This window comes from Telopea speciosissima, chromosome 2 (genome assembly GCF_018873765.1).
Source record: "Telopea speciosissima isolate NSW1024214 ecotype Mountain lineage chromosome 2, Tspe_v1, whole genome shotgun sequence".
Taxonomy (NCBI): domain Eukaryota; kingdom Viridiplantae; phylum Streptophyta; class Magnoliopsida; order Proteales; family Proteaceae; genus Telopea; species Telopea speciosissima.
In genome coordinates, this window is record NC_057917.1 from 37,035,248 (window position 1) to 37,058,203 (window position 22,956).

The following is a 22,956-nucleotide window of genomic DNA, read 5'->3' on the forward strand; positions in this document are numbered from 1 at the left end:
TAATAAATAGAAGGTTTATGTATCTAGGATTCTTTTCTTTCCCTCTTTCTATTTTTTTCCTTTTTTCTTGGGATTCAAGGCAATGTAAAGGAGGAAGGAGAAGAGAATATTCTCTTTTCTTAAGGAATATTTCTCCTACCACTTCCCTCTTCTCTCTTCTCCCTTCCCCCTATAAATACCCCTTGCCCTTTGGATTGTAACAAGTTAGTTTTTAGTTCAGTTTTTAGTTAGTTTCTAGATCAATTTTAATTCAATTTTTAGTGTAGTTTTTAGTTCAATTAATTAGTAAAATTTCTTCTTCTCTTCTTCTAGTTTTTTGCTTTCTAAGTTCTAGTTTGATTTCATGCTTTCAGTTTTATGGTTGTGATGCTTTTGATTCATGCTTTAATTTTATGTCTTCAATATGGTTGTAATAATTCTAGTTTAGTTTCAAGCTTTCTAGTCTAAGTTTCTAAGTTGATGACAAGACTTGGAGATTTAAAAGAGGAAGCAATTTCAGTCCGGTTCAAGGACATCCAGGTTTTCATTCTCTAAACCCTTAATCTCATTCTCCCTCTCCTCTATCTCTCTCTATCTTCTTCTTCTTCTCCCTCTATTTCTTTAATTTTTTTATATGGTTATGGTTTGTGGATGCACTTTTATTCCCTTATTCTTTTTTATGTGGTTATTATGTGTGGCTATATTTTTATTCCTTTCAATTTGCGTTAGTTTGATAGGTTAGATGCTCATGTGTTAGGACGCCAATTTAATCCCTTAATTTTGTTAGATGCTTATGAGTTAGGATGCATTAATTTTCATTAGTTTAAATAGTTTAATTTAACACTTTAATTTGGTTCACTTTGCATTACTTTTAAGTTAGTTAAATAGAGTGGCGTATATCTCCTCGTGTTAGACCTGTAGCTACGATTGACCCGTACGCTTGCGGTATTATTTTACCTCAAACAGCTTACCTTCCAAAAATTTCTTCACGTTCCCAGGAAGCTTCTTCTATTGGGTTATTTTCCCATCGAACCTTCACATAGGCAACTGTCTGATTATGAAGGTTATGCTCCTTTCTACCCAAGATCTCCGAAGGCTATTCTTCGTATATCCACGTCCAACTGTTCAGGTTCAGTTGATAGTACATGTGTCGGATTGTTAATGTACTTCCTCAGCATCGACACATGGAAAACATCGTGGACGCCTTGCAAAGATAGTGGTAATGCTAGCCGGTATGCTATGGGTCCCACTTTATTGAGTATTTCATATGGACCAATAAATCTTGGGCTCAGCTTGCCATTCTTATTGAAGCGTAGCAATCCCTTAGTTGGAGATACTCGGAGGAACACCTTTTCCCCGATTTCAAAATCAATGTCCTTTCTTCGATTATCCGCATAAATTTTCTACCTTGACTGGACCGCTTTGATTTTTTCTCTAATAACATCAACCTTATCATAGGTAGCTTGTATCATCTCAGGCCCGAGATATCTTCGCTCTCCAACTTCATCCCAATATAACGGGGTTTGGCACTTCCGACCGTAGAGTGCTTCGAATGGTGCCATGCCAATGGTGGAGTGGTAACCATTATTGTATACAAATTCCACCAATGGTATGTGGGCATCCCAACTATCGTTCATCTCTAAAATACAGGCTCTGAGCATATCTTCCAGAGTCTGGATAGTCCTCTCTGATTGTCCGTCCGTCTACAGATAGAAAGCAGTGCTAAGGTTTAGCTGAGATCCCAATGCCTTCTGTAAACTCCTCCAAAACCTTGAGGTAAATCGGGGATCTTTATCAGATACTATACTAATAGGCACTCCATGTAAGCGGACTATGTTTTCAATATATATCTAGGCAAGCTTCTCCATTGGATAATTTATCTTAGTTGGTACGAAGTGTGCTGCCTTTGTCAGTCCGTCTACAATAACCCATATTGCATTCATTCCTTTTCTGATGTTGGGTAAATTTGTCACGAAATCTATAGTGATCCTCTCCCACTTCCACTCGGGTATAGGGAGTGGGTGCAATAATCCATATGGTCGGTGTCTCTCTACTTTTATCTATTGGCAGGTGAGGCACTGGGACACGTATATTGCTATGGTCTCCTTCATTCCAATCCACCAGTAGTACTTTTTCAAGTCTTTGTACATCTTCGTGCTTCCAGGGTGAATTGTATAGGGTGAATTGTGTGCCTCTTTAAGAATTTGGTCTTGGACGTCATAATCACCAGGCACGCATAATCTGTCTCGAAAGTTTAATGCACCATCTTGGGCCAATGAAAAATCTAGATCCTTGTGGATTCCTTATTGTACTTCCCAAATAATCTTGGCCAGCTCGGGGTCTAATGGTTGCTTCGCAATTACTTCTTCTCGTATCGATGACTGTAAATCTATAGCTACTAGTTGTGTAGCCGTTCCTTCGATTACGAGTTCTAGATCGAACTTCTGAGCTTCCTCTAACAACTGCTCACTTACGACTAAGGAAGCGAGTGATGTAGTCTAAGATTTTTTGCTTAAGGCATTAGCAACAACGTTGGCTTTACTGGGGTGGTACTAGATTTCACAATCATAATCTTTGACCAGTTCTAACCACTGCCTCTATCTCATGTTCAGCTCTTTCTGGGTGAAGAAATACTTCAGACTTTTATGATCGCTGAAGATTTTACTCTTTTCACTATATAGGTAATGCCGCCATATCTTTAACGCGAAGACTACTGCCGCCAGTTCCAAGTCATGAGTGGGGTAGTTCTTCTCGTGTTCCTTCAGTTATCTCGAGGTATAGGCAACCACTTTACCTTTCTATATCAGGACGCCACCTAATCCTATTTTGGATGCGTCAGTGTAAACTACCATTCCTCCAGTGCCATCCGGAATGGTCAAAACTGGAGCTGTTACCAATCGATTCCTCAACTCCTGAAAAATTTTCTCGCACGCTTCATTCCATTCAAACTTGGCACCCTTCTTTGTAAGTTTTGTCATGGGTGCTGAGATGCACGAGAAATTTTTGATAAATCGGTGGTAATATCCGGCCAATCCTACAAAACTTTGGATCTCAGTGGCACTCTTCGGAGTCTACCACTCGAGAACTGCTTTCACCTTATATGGGTCCACTTGAATGCCATCTTTGGTGATGATGTGTCCCAGGAATCCAATTTGGTGAAGCCAGAATTCACATTTACTGAACTTGGCGTACAGTTGGTGTTCCCGTAATCGCTGCAGCACGAGGGTAAGCTGCCGAGCATGCTCTTCTTCACTCTTGGAGTACACCAGGATGTCATCAATGAATACGATGATGAACTTATCAAACACATTATGGAACACTCTATTCATCATGTCCATGAATGCTGCCGGGCGGTTGGTTAACCCGAACGATAATACCAAAAACTCATAATGTCTGTATTGAGTTCTAAACGTCATTTTATGGATATCACCGCTTTTGATCTTCAGTTGATGGTATCCAGACCTAAGATCAATCTTGGAGAATACTCTCGCTCCTTGTATCTAGTCAAATAGGTCATCGATGCACGACAATGGGTATCGATTCTTGATGGTCAGCTTATTCAGCTCTTGGTAGTCGATACATAGCCACATGCTACCATCCTTCTTCTTCACGAACAGCAAGGGTGCTCCCCAGGGAGACACGCTGGGTCGTATAAATCCTTTCTTCAATAAGTCTTGCAATTGAATCTGCAACTCTTTCAATTAGATAGGTGCCATCCGATACAGTGCCTTGGATACCGGAGCTGCACCAGAAACTAGATCAATCGCGAACTCTATATCGCGGTCAGGCGGTAGCTGCGTCAGATCTTCTAGAAAAACATCAGGAAATTGTCTGACGACCTCAAGTTCTTCCAAGGGTTTTATCTTCACCTCCGTGTCTATTATAGTGGCTAAAAAGCCTTGGCATCCATTATCTAGCAACTTTCGCGCCTGAAGAGCTGATAAAGTTATCCTTTTGGGTTTCCTTCTTGGTTCACTTTGATAGGTGAAAATTGACCCATCTTTCAACTTAAACACTATCTTCTTCTCCGCTCATAATACATTTTCTCCATAGGCGGATAGCCAATCCATGCCTAATATTACGTCAAAATCCTTCATATCAAGCTTTATCAATCGTGCGGTCAAGTTCTTCCCGCAAATCTCTATCTTACAGGGGTCATAGACTTCCTTCAAACTCACGACACTACCTATCAGTGTGCTGACTACTAATTCGTGTCCGATGTCTCTCGGTTGGTCTTTCATCCTACTCATGAAGGTGGTAGAAACAAAAGAGTGGGATGCGCCCGAGTCGAATAACACTCGTGCAGGTATGGTTGAGACACTCAGGGTACCTAGGGTTTGTATGTGATTTAGGTTACATGAAGTAAGCCAATTATTCCCTATAATTAAGTAGTATTCAGCAAACTTACCTATCAGTACATCGGGTTTGCCTCAGCCTCATTTGTCATTGCGCACACCTTTCCTCACATATGATTGTCCTGTGATTGGAAAGGTCTAGAGTAGGACTGATTGGGTGAGTTGTTGCCATACCCACGCATTCTACAATCTCTAGCCATATGCCCTTCTTTGTTGCACAGGTAACACTTATAGGGTGGAGCAACTGGTGTTAAGGCTTGGCTCACTTGACTTGTTGCTGGTCAGGCAGCTGTGGATGCCGTTGTCGCCTGACTCATAGCCGATTGAGCAGGTTGATTGAAAGTGGGGCAGAAAGGGTTCTGAACCACGTTCGCCTGTGGTATAGAGTCGAGTTGGGGTATGAACTGGCTCCACAAAAAACCTTATTCGGCCAACCAAAGGTTTGAAAATTATTTGGCCTTTTGCCTAACCCGGGCGACGTCACAACTTTCTCTTTCTCCTTCTCTTTAAATCTATCCTCCATTGTCTTTGCCTTGTCGACCATTCGAGCATAGTCCCGGATGTCCATTATTGACAGGACTGATCCAATCTCAGTTTTGAGTCCCTTCTCAAATTTCTTTACCTTACTAACTTCCCCTCTCAGGTGCTCTGGAGCGAAATGGAACAGGTCTTTAAACCGCTGTTGGTAATCCAACACTGACTTGGTTCCTTACACTAGTGTGGTGAACTCCGCTTCTTTCCTGTCCCTAAAGCTCTCCAGGAAGTAGTTCTTGAAGAAGACTTCTTTAAACTGGTCCCACGTGGTATTTGGATGAGTGGCTTCCAGATTTGGCTTAGTAGCCTTCCACCAAGCTTCAGCCTCATTCTATAGTTGGTAACCCACACATATTAGCTTCTATGCATCCGTGCACTCAAGCACTTCAAATGCCTTCTCTAGGGCACTAATCCACCGCTCCGGCTAATTGCCTCGGAAGTTATCTTGGAAAACACAGGCGATTGGAGTTTCTTGAATCTCTCCATCACCTTAGCAGTAGAGTTTTCTACCAAGTGTTGAGGTACAGGTGGTGGAAAATGTACGGGCCGATTGGGTGGCTGAGGTGGTGTTGCACGCTGATGCATCATGGTTGCAAATTGCGTGGACATCTGGCCCAGCAGCTCTTGTTGCTGTTGCATGGTTCGCATCATGGTCGTCATCATGACACTCATTTCACTGGCTGAGGTGCAGCAGCAGTGGCTTGAGAAGCTGCTGGTGCTCCTGACGAACCAGCAATGTGTCAGAAATCTGAGCCTCATTTCTATTGGGCATTTCATCATCCGAGGTAACAAGAGGACGTTTTCCTTTACGACCACCTCGAGAACTTCTCGTGTTGACCATGGTTGCTTTTCTGAAAGGAGCAACAGGTTCAATATTCCAATATTTCCTTTGAGGTCAACAAAATACTCCTAGTTAGTGCAGGTACAGACCTAGTCCATAGTTCCAATGAATTTTCATGGGTCGCATCAGTAAGGTGGATTGTTAGATATGACTTCTTTGTTTGTTATGAGGTGTTTCTTTCATTCTTTTGTTTTGTTTCTCTTTCTTAAGTATTTTATGTAATGGCAACTATGCATGACACTATATGAGAGATTTTAAAATTTTAAGTAAAAGTCTTTTAATTACTTACCTGTCCTAACAGGCAAGCCGCTGTAGCTTCCAACTAGTGACGATGTTCAGCATGTAGAGATGAGCTATGTCTCCCCTAACTTCATCTACCAGGTATAGGTAGGTAGCTCGGTCCACGGGCTCACTAGCGTCTGCAAGAGCTAAGTAAACTATCAACTGGTTTTTGGCACGAGCTCGTGTGTTGCGTATCCTAATCAGCCTCCTTCTCAGGTACCTAATGTACTGCATGATGCTGGGGTCTCCAGGCTTGGCCAAGGTAATGGATCCTGTAATAGAAAATGGTTCTAAGCATCAGGTTATACTTAATTAAAAGAATTAAGTACACATCTACTGGGATTAAGCATCTATAATGATAAGAACATAATTGGGTTGGCTCGAGGTACCTTAGCGTCTAAAAAGTTTTGATTGGCTAGACAACCTATTAGATCCTATTCTTAGCTGACCTAGACTTTGGATCGGGTAAGGTCTATGCTCTTCGCACGTCGTAAATACGTATTACAACATACCTACATATCTATGTTTGGTTTTACACAGCATCACACTACTCGGTTTGTACATCACAGTATCAAGCATATAATACTAATTATTTAAATACAAATTATTTCTTATAACATATATGTATTTATTTATCATTAATTGTTTAAGCACAAAAGAACATTTCATATCCCTATGTGTCTAGTACTAAGACTTCCCAGGTGATGGCTATTCTCCCTTATATGGGTTATTAGACAATTAAAGAATTATTTTATTCATTAATAAGTATTTTATTTTATATTATATTTTTTTTATTACTTTATAAAAGTTTACATTTTTATGTTTATTGAGGTTATTTTAGGTAATATCTAAGTTCCTATGTGTCAAAACTCAAAAATCAGCAAAATGCATTCACTGGGCGATGGCAATGGGTGTTGTCTGCATCGCCCAGTGCCATCGCCTAGAGAATCGGGGCGCAGGTATATGAGTCCGAGAGGGGCCCATTTCAATCCTAACTTCTTCTAAACTTCTCTAAACACTTGGGAAATTCTTTGAAGGGTATTGTGACTATTCCTACACCAAATCCTCACATTTCTTCGAGTTCCTTGCGAATCCACACGTGCCTAGGTAAGATTTCTTAGTTACATTCTCCTATTAGGTTTTCTTTTTATTTCATCATGCTTTAGCTAAGGTTTTGTTAGATTTCCTTGCCCTAACTATCTCTTTTTCTTCCCTTTTTGTAGCAAAATGCTACTAGTCATCGTACAGCTAGGAAGTCGATGGCATAGAAGAGACTTCGGGTTGAGAGTGAACGTTCATCATCATCTTCATCTACGGTGCCTCCATCTTCACCTAGGGACGATTCCTCATCGGAGGAACCCGAGTTCAACCGATTCCACTTTTCTAGGTATGAGCATGCTAGGGATTGGAAGGATTTTAGATCTCTAAAAATTGTGAATGGTCGGGTAGTACAGGTGGATGACTTTCACCAGTACAGTCTCTTTACTAGGTTCAATATCTTGGGTTGGACCTCTATGTTGACTCCTACGGAGCCTTGTTATCCTAACTTGGTTTGGTACTTTTACTACAATTTGGTGCCATCTGGGGCACAAGAGTTTGGCTTAGAGAGTAGAGTGAAGGGAGTGGACATTAGGTTGACCACTGCTTCACTAGCAGAGATTTTGGGTGTATCCAATATTGGAGAGAGGGTTTATTACAAGCCTAGGATGGACATCTCTGAGATGTTTTCTTTGGAGACTAGGAGGATGGTCTTCAAAGCATTGACTGGTTTGCAGGACACTCCCAAGTCTGAGACTTCCTATAAGCCTTCATGTCATTAGTAGGTGTGTTACCTACAACATCTACCCCAAAGGTGGTAATAAGGGTAGCATTTCTATAGTGAGGTCGTATATCACATACTGCCTACTGGGAGCTGGCAGAGGAGGTCCGATCATAAACCTCCCTTAACTACTGCTTCAGGTCATGTTGTATCATGCATAGAACCCGTCTGATGGGAACCTTCCATATGGGAAGTTCCTTACCTTAGTCTTCCGGCATTTTGAGGTTCCTTTGGGGGGCGAGTATGCGGAGAAGGATAGATCCAAGCCTATTGATAAGACCTCTATTCTGAAGATGAAGGTACCAGGGGGCGATCCATAGGAGGATGAGGAGATGTTGATGCCAGGGGATGAGAAGCAGGGAGAGGAGCAAGGTGGAGATGAGCAGGATGTGGAGCTGGGAGATATTGAGGGAGACATCTAGGGCGAGCATGGAGAGGAGCAGGGTATGGGTCAGGGCAACTTCGAGGGTGTTGGCACACAGTTCACAGACTTACCTGCCTATGAGGTGATGGGTGCCACCAGTTTTTAGGTTTCGGGGCCTTTTGAGTGGTCACAGGTGATGTCACATTTTCAGAGTTTTAGTACTCAGCTCACGGATATATCGACTAGGATGGATCGGGGCTTCACATCATTGGAGAGCAGGGTGGGATCTGTCGAGCAGCGCTTAGACTTTGGGACAGATTCTATTGCGTAGACTCACGCCAGACATAGCCTCCTTTGGGCGACCTTCCTTCGACTGAGTAGTTCTTCCAGCCAGCTTCTGATGTTTATGCTATGTGGTTCTGACCTATCTTTTTTTTTTTTAGCTTATGTACTTTTCTTTTGTTCGAGATGTATTTAGTTAGTTTTTTTTTTTGTTAGCTTATGTAAATACTTGAAAGTAGTACTTTCAGTCAAGCTTATGTAGTGGCTCGGCCACAGTTGCCTTTATGTTAATGAAATTATGCATCTTTAGTTTATTTACATCTACCTCCCCTGTAGCTTTTAATTATTATATGTTTTAATATTGGTAGCTTATTAGTCCTAGTCTGCATTCCATGAATGTAAGAAAGCCTCACACTCTGATACCAAGCTCTGTCACACCCCAAACCACCCCCTGGGAGGATTAGGTAGGTGACCCAAATTGCGTAACAGCAATCCACCAAATCCCACGGATCTAGAAGCAGTTATTACATTCACAGATCCACATTCTTCACATTACTACAGGTAAGATCAGAGTACTGCAGATAACTACAAATACATAACAAGAGAAAGCGTAGCAATATGGGAAATGATGATGATATTGATGAGCACATTTATGTGTGAAATCTTAGGGCATAAAGTATACATTTTACCACATTGGACAGAGTTACTTGCTGCTTTCTTGTGCTTTTCAGGTTTTAGGTGATTTCTTGTGAAAATGAAGGAGATGATGCTAAGGAAATGTTTTTAAGCAGTTTAGAGGTGTTAATGGCTTGGATACGTAGCCCATCGAGTCAGCTTCGCAACGGTTCAAACGGCACATGATTCCGAGTTGAAACGAAGAAGTTACGGCCGTTTCCGTAACGAAGCACGAAAATGGTCTATAGGGGTTTATTTGTAATTATTGACAGTCGACTGGGGACAAAGTGAAGCGAAAGTTCATATATCAGGGGTCTTAACGCAATTATTAGAAGTTATATTTCCTGTACCCGAAAGATTCCATTTGGAGGGCTTTGGACAGTCCAACTTCAACTTGAGATATCTTGGGCTCCCAAACTCCAAATTGGACGAAATTTGGGTCTATTTTGGGTGATTTTTTGCAAGGAACACAATGGTGAGGCCTATATAAGCACCCCATGCTCCACGTTTTCTGAAGGACAGAATGGGTATTTTATTTATTCTTGAAGGAATCCTAGTCATCACCCTTACTCTCTCTCTCCTCCAACTTCTCAAGAGCACTTCTAGAATTCTAATTGGGATAGATTTATTTTGAAAGATATTCTCTCACCTATGAAAAGTTGAAAAATCAAAGATGCTTTGATTTTATTGCTTGGAGAAGATATCTACAAAGAAAATGAAGCACTTGTTAGAATTGGAAGTTTACTTTTCTAGAAATAGAAGTTCTATGTAAACAATTTTCTCTTCTTCTTCTTTCTATTTTTTTTCCTTTTTTCTTAAGATTCAAGGCATTGTAAAAGAGGACGGAGAAGAGAATATTCTCTTTTCTTAGGGAATATTTCTCCTACACTTCCCTCTTCTCTCTTCTCTTCTCTTCCCCCTATAAATACCCCTTGCCTTTTGGGTTGTAAGAAGTTAGTTTTTTTAGTTCAGTTTTTAGTTAGTTTCTAGTTCAATTTTAATTCAATTTTTAGTGTAATTTTTAGTTCATTCACTTAGTGAAATTTCTTCTCTTCTTCTCCTTCTAATTTGTGATTTTTGGCTTTTCTAAGTTCTAGTTTGCTTTTATGATTTTTAGTTAATGGTTATAATAGGTTTAGTTTATGCTTTGATTTCAATTTAACTCTTCAATTGGGTTGTAATTTCTTAATTCTAGTTTAGGTTTTAAGCCTTCTAATCTAAGTTCTTAAGTTGATGACAAGACTTGAAGATTTAGAAGAGGAGGCCATGGTAAGTTTATGCAAGTATTCAAGCTTTTCAATTACATTCATGCAAGCACATCCAGGTTTTACTATCTAAACTCTCAATCTCATTCTCGATCTCCTCTATCTCTCTCTATCTTCTTCTTCTTCCCCCTCTATTTCTTTTATTTTAATTTTATATAGTTGTGGTTTATGGATGCATTTTTATTCCCTTTTCTTTTTATGTGGTTATTATGTGTGGCTGCATTTTTATTCCTTTCAATTTGCGTTAGACTGATAGGTTAGATGCTCATGTGTTAGGACGCCAATTTAATCCCTTAATTTTGTTAGATGCTTATAAGTTAGGATGCATTAATTTTCATTAATTTAATTAGTTTAATTTAACACTTTAATTTGGTTCACTTTGCATTACTTTTAAGTTAGTTAAATAGAGTGGCGTATATCTCCTCGTGTTCGACCCGTAGCTACGATTGACCCGTACGCTTGCAGTATTATTTTAACTCAAACAGATATATACATATATGAGATTGTTCTGATACATTCCCCAACTACCCACAAACTAAGAAGTAAAGCTGACAAGAACGAAGCCAAAGAAAATATATACAAGTATATATAGGATGAGCTGTCTCAACCCAAAAAAAAAAGAAAGTAAGAAACTACAACTAAATCATAAGCAAGACGGAGATAAACTCCTAACAAAAACAAAAAGGAGTCCCCAAGACAAAAAGCATCAAGTGCGTCCTTCACTGGTCTTCATCAACGACCACCGAGAACACACGAAGGATCGGCATGACCTCCGTCGGAGTCCACACCAATAAAGTCATAATCACGAGGGCTCTCCTCCTCGTAACGACCCTCCATGCCACAATGGCATCGATCTGCAAAATCATCTAAAGAAAAACATATATAACAGAGTGTGAGCCCCACTGAGCACGTGAGCAAATCATATCATCATGCATGCACGTATAACCACAATCCACATGATCCTACATGATATGCAGGTCCAGATTTATTATTAACCACCTAGCAATACAACTAAGTCAGGTCAGTGCTACTACAATCCCCAATACATGTATCCCTGGTTCGAGCTTGGTTACCCATTCCCGTGATACACCCATTGAGTTGTTGGAGAGGATTAGTCAGCTCCCACTTCATTCACCAAGGTCAGCCCGACCAGCCCTCTGTGATTAACTTGTAAAGCAATCCATTCCTTTCCTCTTTTCTTTTCTTTTCTGGCTTACAGCCCACATTCACCATTCCGGTGCGAACATATTCCTTTTCTTTTCATTCACCATTTCGGTGCAAACATATGCCATTTTCTTTTCTCATATACACATATGGTCACTCTCACAAGCATCCAACACCTTAACCCCTGTTGGTAAGGATGCGTAGCACGGGTGATGAAACTCTAACCCCATGTTTATATGGCATCGTATGAGTCAGACAGTGTCAACCGTATCCCATACTATGAGCTACCACTAGCCTCATTTCTAAGCCGACTACGGCATCTAGTCTAATGTTTGAGTTAAAATAATACTGCAAGCATACGGGTGAATCGTAGCTACGGGTCGAACAAGAGGAGATATACGCCACTCTACTTAACTAACTTAAAAGTAATGCAAAGTGAACCGAATTAATTAAAGAACTAAATTAAACTAATGATAATTAAACTAACGGATCCTAACTCACAAACATCTAACAAATTACGCGTCTAAGGGATTAAATTGGCGTCCTAACACATGAGCATCTAGCCTATCAAACTAAAGCGAATTGGAAGGAATAAAAATGTAGCCACACATAACAACCACATAAAAAAATAATAAAAGAAATAGACAACTACATAAAAAATATTTAAAGAAATAGAGGGAGAAGAAGAAGAAGACAGAGAGAATGAGATAGAGGAGAGGGAGAATGAGATTAAGGGTTTAGAGAATGAGATACCTTGATGTGCTTCAACCGGATTGAACTTGCTTGCATGAATACTTGAATAAACTTACCATGGCTTTCTCTTCTAAATCTCCAAGTCTTGTCATCGACATAGGAACTTAGACTAGGAAGCTTTAAACTAGAACTATTACAACTATATTGAAGACATTAAAGCATGAATAAAACTTATTACAACCATTAAACTAGACTTATGAAATCAAAACTAAGAACTAGAAAGCCAAAAATCACAATTTAGAAGGAAAAGAAGAGAAGAAATTTCATTAAAAATTTAACAACTTTACAAGAGAGAGGCTAGGGATATTTATAGGGGGAAGGAGAGAAGAGGGGGAGGAGCTCCACGATTTTGGAGCTCCTCTCCTTCTAAAAATCGTGGAGAGGAGAGAGAGTGTGAGAAGGGAATCCAAAAATAGGAGAAGATTCTCTTCTCCTTCCTCCTTTACAAAGCTTAATCCCCAAGAAAAATTAAAAAATAGAAACTAAGATAGATAAGAATCCTAGTTACATAGACTTTCTATCTCTAGAAAAGTAAATTTCTAATTCTAACTAGTGCTTCCTTTTCTTTGTAGGTGTCTTCTCCAAGCAATGAGATCAAGGCATTTTTTACTTTTCAACCTTCCATAGATGAGAGAATATCTTTCAAAAGAAATCTATCCCAAGTAAGAGAGAGAGAGTGAGATGACGTGGGAGGGAGGAGAGATGGGAACCGTGGGCTTGAGATGGGATAAGGGAAAAAAATAAAAAATAAAATATAAATAAAAAAAGGAAAAGTGAGATTGGAAATTGGATGTGGAAAGGGAGAATGGGAGGATAGAGAGAAAAGAAGAAGATAGGAAAGAGGGAAAAAGAAACTTGAGTGGGAGAGTATTTTTTAATTATTTTTTTTCTCTCTTTTCTCCTCTCCTATCTCTCCTATTATTACTCCTTCTAAAAATCGTGGAGGGCATGTGGGCCTTCAAAAATGATAGAATCTTGTGGCAATGTGGGCCCCTCCATGTGGGTAGCAGTCCTTCTCTCTCTTCAAGAATAAAAAAATTGCCATAGTGGTCTTGTACTTGCAGTAGATCTCCACCATTGCTTAAAATGTCTTCTATAATGTCAAAAATGTCCTTGGGCAGTGGTAGAATGACTATGGGTTTGCACTACAGCTCCTTTCTGACCCATTATCCTTTCTTGGGCTAAAAAAAATAATCAACTGCATGGAGGCCTAAACGAATGCGTACTTGCATTCCGTCATGACCATCTTGCTCCAAATTTAGTCCTCATTACAGCCATGGAAAGAAAAATGATAACTTTACATGTAAATTGGGACATGCAGCTCCCGATAGTCCAGAAAGCCCAAAATAGCCCAAAACCTGAAAAGCACAAGAAAGCACCAAAGTAACTCTGTCCAATGTGGTGAAATGTATGCTTTATGCCCTAAGATTTCACACATAAATGTGCTCATCATCTAACATTCACAATCATCATATAAGATTTCACAGTGTTGATCAACAGACAGTCAATATGCAGTGATTTGAGTAGTTTGAATAGAATTAAATAACACAACATTTATAATTTAAAATTTCTTATCTATCGGCATAGTAACACAATTACACATACATATATGATAACAATTCACTCACCTGGGTCTGGTTCTAAGAACTTGGTTGCAAATTCAGTTCCAACTGCAGTCTAGTTGTTAGCCTTGAGCGTGGGATCAAACCCTAGATATAAATCAGAAACTGTCATTTTAATATTCCAGTCTGTTTTTGGAAACCCTAGGGTTGATCTAAGCTCACTAGGTTGACTCGGTGTTTAGTTGTTCTTCACTTGGAATCACTGGGCCATGCACTGGGCCTTAGGCCTATGTCTCAGTGCATCATCCAGAGTTGGTGGACTAGGGGTAAAATGATCATTTTTAGTATTAGTACCTGATCCTAGGTCATAATAGGTTTACAGTGCTGTCCACAGCTTGTCAGTGCTGCAAGACCAAGTATAGGCAGGATTTCCAAGTCCTGTGGGGCCCACTTGGGTTCCCAAGCATTGTATTCTTATAAACAGATATGGGAAAAGGCATTTAGGTCATTTTCCACCTTCCCATACAGTTACATGGCCAATGGGTGAGGTTCCCCAAGCCAGATCAGCAAATCTGCCAACTTCCATTCACTGGGCGATGGCTCTGGGCATTGTCTGCATCGCCCAGTGCATCGCCTAGAGTCTTCAAATTGACTTCTGGCTGAGATTCCTAGGTTGTTGATTATGGGCAGTGCCCAAATCATCTCCCTCTGCATGTTAGGGTGCTAGGTGACCCCTGGGGTGATCTTCACTATGGTCCACGTGGATTTTCCACTGGGCCCACCACTTAGCTGCCAGAGGCTACCCAGACAGCCCAGTGAATAGTATCACAGGGTTTTCTTCAGGTATGAAACTTAGTTTTAGCCACATGTAAAGCTAGAAACAGATGTAAAATGGTGATTCAAGGCTACTACTACCAAGGGCTTGGTCCAATGCAGCCAGGGCTTGCATCCAGGGTTCTAAACAGCCAGCCAACAGTGCATCAGGGCAGGGCAACCATGCACAGCCAATATCGGTTCTAGATCTGTATTACAGATGTATAATACATCACCAAACACTTAGATCTTCCATGCATCAGGTTTGCATGGCAGATCTGAGGCCATCCATAGCATTTCCCAGCTATTCTAGGCTGCCAAAGAGCAAGAACACATCAACACAAGCATCAACAAAGAAACCAGCAGGTGTGAGCAGGGATTATATACCTGTACAGATGTTTGGATGCTCGGTTCTAGCCTTGGATGGGTGGCAGCCCCTCCTTCCCTTCCTTCTTCTTCTTCCTCTCTTTTCTCTCTTTTCTCTCTTCTTTCTCTCCCATGATTGAATAGTAGCCAAGGGTTTAAAATGAACCCAAGGCATTGATATTTATAGCCCAGCCTTGACTAAGGCCTGTTTGGCTGGTCAAGGTCTATTTTTAAAATGCATTTTTAACTGCATTTACAGCCACTCTGGGCTCTCTGGTGGGGTCCACAGTGAACCAAGGGTATGAGGTGGTCCCTCAGACTTCCCTCATCCTATGGAGGGTGCCCATGTCCAATATGAGTGGTCCCCACAAATTAAATCCATTAAAATATGCTGTTTTGCACATTGGGCGATGGCTTTGGGCGTTGTCTGCATCGCCGAGAGGCTTCAGCAGGGCTGAAACTCAGTGGGTTTGCACAGGGGTTTGACCTATGGTCAGGGCCTTGTCCCCACATGCCATTTAGGGTCCTTTACACACATTCCCGAGGGTGGGAACCACAGTTGTGGAGAGGAGAGAGAGTACCTGGAGTCCAGGTCATACATAATGCTGTGAGTTGTGCAGTTGCAGGGGTCAGCTGTCCATCTGCTGACAGGTATGTAGGAGGACATGCACAGGGTTTCTTCATCAACCCAAATCACTGGAGTGATACTCCACAGTGTTCTTGGTTGCCTGGTCAGGGGTTCCTGTCCTTCAATCAAAATTCCAGTTAGTCAGGAGCAGGGTTTGACAATGTTGTTGGGTTGTTACCATTAAAAGTTGATGATCAGGTCTTGTTCTTGGACCATATGTTGCTGCTTCTATCCAACTCCAACAAGAGATGGACAAATCCATCTATGTATCTACACTAGGTCAGAAAAATGTTTTGTCTACTATCATTGTCATCGTCAATCCTCCAATATCAGTAAGAATAACAACTCAAATAATATTGTGATCTGAATCTAGGGAAATACTAAGGGAGAGCCGCACAATTTGGTGGCTTATTGTGTAATATCCCTAAAATTATTTTTTTTACAAGGATATTTGGGTAATTTGTTTAAGCTACAAACTTTGTTTTATAAATTAATATTTATACATGTAAATATATGTATATACATATATGTATGCATGTGTGTTACCTAGCCAGTTTGTATGGCCAAATTTTCGTGTAGGGGCTTACTGGGAATTTTAGAGCTTAAATTAAAATATAACTTATTATATATGGTTAATAATGTAATCTAGGCATGGAGAAGGATTTGTTGAGGTATCTTAGAATAAAGGATAAAACTACTACCTATCAAAAAAAAAAAAAAATGTAATCTAGGCATGTGTGGGGCCGAGGTTAGAGCTCAACTTATTTTTGGAGGGAGCTTATTGGAGATATTTTAGCATTTGATTTTTGTGAGATTGAGATATGATGAGGTATAGGGCTAAGATTTAATCATGTGCTTAGTCAAGATTGAGTTGAATAGACTATGAATTCAAATTGGAAAGAATTGCTGAAAATTTTGAAGGATTATTAGTTATGAGTTAAATTTGCCAACAAGGATAAGATCATAAGAGAGTATTCAAAGGGCCATATCTTGTGGGATCCATCCTCTATCTTCTCCTTGATTTTGGAAAGTAAATATTGTAGGCCTACCAAGTGGTAACCTACTATTGGATACTTATTAATTGCTTGAATAGCAATTTAGCTCATAACTAGAAGGTCTACATCACTTCTTAGCTAATTATTTGATCATGGGATTCTATACTAATCCAAGGGCAAATATTTATTTAGATAGAAGATGTGGGAAGATCAAAGAAATCCTAGTTTTAGGAAGCTAATAGAAAGGATTTTAGAAATAGAGAGAAGGAGAATCTCTCCTATATCAAGCCACCAAAATTCGTGGGGGCCTAAGCTAGCTCCCCACGAATTTTGAAGAGTGAGAAGAGAGGTGTGAGTTTGAGGAAGGAATAAAAAAAAAAAAAAGAGAGAAAGAAAGAGAAGGAGAAAAGGAAGAAGGGAAGAAGACTACCTCTCCCTCCTCAACCTTCAAGTTCCGGTTTGGGATGTTGAAGACCCTGTATCGAAGGGTTCAAGACCTTTTATCTCAAGGGTAGAAGTCTTTGATTTTTAGTCTATAGTAAGAGTAAGTGAAAATCCCTCCTAATTTCTATAAGTTTGATACATAGGTCGTAGATTATTGTATGGTAAAATAAAGCATTTTCACATGATCATATATATATAACTTCATTTTATGAGATGCATGATGATTGGAGATGTAAGATTTTATGGGATGCATGATGATTGATAAATGTAAGATTTTATGAGATATACATATGATTGTATGCAAGTATGATAAATGGATATAATTCTTGAATTGGTTTTGATTTCTCTATGCATATGTGTGTTGATTTAAACATGAACATGATGAGTTGGATATGAGATATGCTTATTTATGATTTTGAATATGAGAGTCAAATTAGTACATGGCAAGGAATATAGTTCTGATTTTGGCTTTATGATGTAATTATTGGAGCATATGGTTACCCCTATATGACATGGTCCAATGTTGATTTGGATGGGTTGACAAGGCTGTGTAAAGCGCCCAAGCCACGTAATGGCATGGGTCAACTTACATCCTCTCACATTTGGAAATACCATGGTGATATAGGAGAAATTGGCATTATGGGTCAATATGCATGTCAAGGCTACGTAACGCGCGTAAGCCATGTAACAGCATGGGGCATCGTATTGAAACCTAGGAAAAATGGAAATTTATTGATACGTGGATGCTTTTTTCGTTGTATCGTCATCTCCGGACATTTTATTTACCATTATGGATTTTGCATTGTTGGATTCTTTGTTTTTCAAACTTATATGGTATTAAGTTGGATTTTCCTCCTTGCTAAGTTTCTTCGAAACTTATCCCGATGTTTTCTCAGATGATGAGTATTTAGAGCATGGTATTGTGAAAACGGATCGTGAGGTGGAAGAATCCCATACTAATGATGAATCTCACCATTTTATATTCTGTTAGGAGTTTTAATGTTCTTTTCCTCATTTATGGTTTCTTTTGCTTTGAAGAACATGTAATGGTTATTTGAGTATTTTGGATAAAGACATGTAATAAATTTCTTTAGTTATTTTGAAGTTTGGATGATAGATTTGTTTAAGTTTTCCTTTTATTTTATTTATTTATTTTTTACTTTTGCTGGATTTTACTCTAGATAATATGGATGTGTCTTAAAATTGAAATCGCTACCTCTAACAATTCACCAACTAAGTACAATCGATCCTTAAATCGATTAACGACCTTAATTCCCTTATTGGAGGGTGAGACGTTACATATTGCCATTTGAATCTATAGGGAAATACTCTCCCTCTTTGTGTAGGGGGAATAGGGTGGGGGGGGGGAAGAGGGGGTGTTGTAGGGGGCAGAGGTTGGGGTCTGGGTCAAGGGAGGGAGATGCATGGGTGAAGGAGATGGGGGGGGGGGGGAGGGGAGAAGGCTGGGAGAGGAGAAGCAAAGGGCTGGGGTGAGGTGGGGAGATGTAGATGACATGGCCAGAGATGGAGGTTAGGCGGAGGGTGGGGTGGGCATGGGATCAGAGGTGGGGTTACGGGGTGGTGAAGGGGTAGAGGTGGGTTGTCGGATGGGAGCTATTGGAATGGTGGGTAGGGATCAATTTAATTCAAGATTTTGAATTATTAATGAAAAAGAAAGGTGAAAGTTTATTTTTGGAGGAAATCAGAAAAAAAAAGTTTGGGATAAAAGAGTTTTTGTAAATATAGGATAAGTACAAAAAAAGGGACAAAAAAAGAAGGTTGCTAGGTCGCATGGCTTGCATTAGTGCAGAGGCCAATAGGACTATACACACAGACATCCAATAGGGGTGGGCTCACGGGGTAGGGTGGTCCTTTCACCCTCCAAGTGTCTGGGCAGAGGGTTTTCACACAAGTGATCCCCGCTCATAAAAGAGAGAGTTTCTCTAAGGGGGAGCATTCTCTGTGGGAGTGCGCAGTGGCAACACACACGCAACAGCCAATGAGAGTGCGAGCTGGGATCTCGGGAGGCATGTTACACCCGTGACCAAAACCAGGTCTAATTTGAACTTGGTGTGTAGATACTGTTGTGATGCCCCACATTTTTCTTTCTTTTTTTTTTTTGTATCATTTAATATTATTAATTTTTGTGCTGCTGGCATTTCAGTGCTAGGCTTTGAAGAGGACTTTCAACGATTTTCGATGCGTTAATACTTTTATGTGATTAGATTAACATTTAAATGTTAATTTTGAATTATTAATTTACTCTGTGGGACCCACATACACCCCTTCAATCTTCAGCCGACAATATATCATTTCGGTCGGAATCCCTTCCTCAACCCGAGTCACCAATCAGATTTCCATCTGTGGGCCCCGCTTAAGCCAAATAGTCATTTAAATAAATTTAATCTAATTAGACAACCAAACAGACCGGTTATAATCATATTAAAGGAAACTAGTTCTCTAAACTGATTCTATAAGCCTAACCAAACTAACCCTTAAACCTTTTATATCATACTATTATATAAGTGCATGAACTCATGCTTCGTGGCAGGGCAAAATTTTTTTTAGGTTTTATATTTTGCGATGGCTTTAGGGTTTATTAGGTTTATGCAGGATAAGCTTCAGCATCTTGTGGGACATAGATTTCAAGCCCTATTGTTATTGGTGGCAAACTTTATACAATGTCTTCTTATATTCGTACAGTTGCTACACCCTACTTGTTGTTGTTGGCACTAGATAATTTATGCTTTATTTCCTCTGCCATTATTAATGTGGATTTTTTCTATATATTTTGAATTTCTCTTCTTCTTTCTCCCGAGGGAAAGATTCATGAGTTATGGATAAGAAGGTAGGCTATGTTTTTGTGGGTTCAGATATTGTAAAGAGCGCCAGGAAGAAAGATGGATTGAAGACGACCAAGGTGAAGAGGTCGTCAGAAACTGAAGAAAAAACCAATCGATCGAGACGAGTTTCATTGGGGAATAATGCAAAGGTAGAGGACCTGGAGTTTATGTTAGAAAATAACAAAATGGGCATAAATATAAGATTTATCTGCTTTGCATGGCAGCTTGTATATCACCAAAATATCCTCGTAGAAATTGGAGAAGGGATTGATAGCACCAATATCATCCTATCGTATTACTTGAATCATCAAACCTGTACTTTGAGTTGAGTCATGCTAATGTACTTTTCTTAAGGTATTTTTTTTTTTTGGTAAATTTTTCTTAAGGTATTTGAATGCCCTGAATATGTGCAAACCGGTTTGATCTTACATTCTCACCTCCAAGATAAAACAACTCCAATCACAAATGGCAACACCCCAAGTGTGATTATGTATAGAGTGTCCGAAGGTAATACTCACTAGTTCATTGATACAGACACAATGATAGAGAAGTAAAAAAATTAGAATGTTTTCAAAACCATGATAGAGAAATAGGCAAGACCTCCTCTCTTTATATAGGAAAAGAAGAAGCACTTCTAAGAGGTGTCTCCAAAAGATATGCCCCAAAACATGTGTCTTTTCTCACAAGTCTTGTTTGTTAGCCATTCAAACAAAAGTTCCAATAGGCACACCCATTGGCTATTTAGGTGTCTATTAAGAAAGGACACAACCCTTTAACATACCTTAATATTTTGAATCCATAATTTTAAAATTGCAACAGTTTAGGAGACTAAGCTTGGATACAATGCAACGGGTATGGGACCTGTCACACCCAAAACCACCCCCTCGGAGGATTAGGTAGGTGACCCGAATTGCATGGTAGCAATCTGCCAAACCCCAAGGACCCAGTAGCTGTTAATATCATTCACAAACACACACACCCACATTAATGGATAATAATAGAAATCACAGAGTGCTACAGAAACTAAGTTTACATCATCATTAGATCAGAACGTATGTACATACATTGTTCCCATTCACATTCCAACATTTAAAAATATTTACAGACATTATTTATGTTTCAGTACCCATTTCCTAGGAAGCCTATATACTTCCAACCGTATAGCTTTACAAAACATACAAAAGGGACAAGTCAGCATAAATCCCAAATAAAGTTGTACACAAAAAGGGAAATGTTACTAAATCCTATCTACCTAAAAAGAATCCTTAAGGTTAGAAGTTAGTAAATTGCCGCTCTTCCTGGGTCAACATCAAGTGTCAGCCTAATCTCCCACACCAGAGGGATAACCTCCCTCCGGGTCCACACCCACACTGTTATAATCAACATAACCCTCCGGGTCGAAAGGAGCCTCTTCTACTCGGCTTCCTGCACAAACAAAGAGAACGTTAGGTATACAAAAACTAACCTAATAAAGAGATTAAAAAAAATAATAAAACAAATTTTGCAATTATAAAATTAAAAGTAAAACAAAGTAACACAAAACAACTCAATCAATCTTAGCAACCGTGCTTCGGTTCCCCGGCAATAGCGCCAAAATTTGATCGTGTCGTTAACCGGTCAAAAATAAAACCCTAAATTAATCTAGCAAGTAGCAAGTAAGGGGTCGATCTACGGGGAACTGGAAGGCTAAATTACTAAGTTGATTAGATGAAAATAATAAAAATTAAAATGCATTAAATCTGATTTTAAAACTACGAACAAAAGAAACGAATCTAAACTAACAATGATAAGCAAATACGGGAGAAGACTATATTTAGGGTTCGAATCCCCAATGGGTAGCTATTCAATTCGATTGCATGCTTCAGTTTATTATAACCATAGGCCTAATAATACCACAGAATGTAGGGTTCCTCCTAGGTATGGACTATCTTGACGAGTACTATTGTCCTTCGCTTATAGGGCTTGGTATGCTTAGTTCGTTCAGCTATAATCCATCATCGGTACAGCCACATAAGAACAAAATATCATTGCTTGAATAAAAAATAATGAATCATAGAAACAGAATTTTCCAACTAAATACATCAATTAAAATCATCCAAACAGGGATGGGGTCTCAACATCAACCAATCAAGAATACAAACCAGAATTTTCAATAGCAAACACCATTAGTTCATCTACTCCTAAAGATAGAGGGAACTTAGCCAATCATGGTGCTAAGAGACAAAGGACAGCAATGGCGACGACGATCCATGGAGATGAAGTTGCTGGAATGGTGATCCTCCTCCCCTTGCCAAACCAAAATCCAAAAACAAAAATAACAAAAGAAGAAAGTGGAAAACTAGAGAGAAGAAGAAGAGAAGAGGGCACGGCTGCTGCTATGAGAATCGAATCGCCTCCCCTAATCTGTCCGTGGGGTTTTTATAGCTATTGATGTTTTTTTAAAAAGGAAATTTAATAATAAAAATAAAAGAAAAATAAAGCATGAGAGATAGAGAGAATGAGGGAGACGGGAATTCGTGAGGGATTTAGAGAGTTAGAGAAGAGTTAGGAGATTATATCTTTGTGAAGAAAAGGGAAGGAGATTAGTGGACAGCATGTGTGAGAGAGGGAAGAGGTAGTGGAGAGGGATTAGGAGATGGGAGAGATGGGAAGAGAGGTAGAGATATAGAGTCCATGAGGGAGATGGGGATTAGGAAAGTGAGATGGGAAGCATATGGGATTAGGACTTAGATGTGGGAAGGTGAGGTGGCATATCAATCTCCCTTCTTACTTCTCCTTTGTGCTCTCGGTGGTTTCATATCTGAAATTCTACACTCCTCTTTGAATCCATCCATTTCCCTTAATAGGAAGAGGTCATATGGGTTTTTAACACTAAAACAACCTAAAAAGATAGAATAGGTTTTGGTTTAGGAAACTAGAAAGAGAGAGAGAGAGAGATATACGTGAGAGATGGGGATATCTAATGTAATGGCTTAGAAAAAGATAAAAAGGA

General features: G+C 39.6%; 1 long non-coding RNA gene across 1 annotated transcript; it reads left to right on the forward strand.

Moving 5' to 3' along the window:
* Positions 1–9,183: 9,183 nt before the first annotated feature.
* On the forward strand, positions 9,184–20,826 carry LOC122649880. Its single transcript, XR_006331336.1, has 3 exons — positions 9,184–9,194; positions 19,995–20,133; positions 20,789–20,826. It is a non-coding gene; the product is annotated as an uncharacterized LOC122649880 (long non-coding RNA).
* Positions 20,827–22,956: the final 2,130 nt, after the last annotated feature.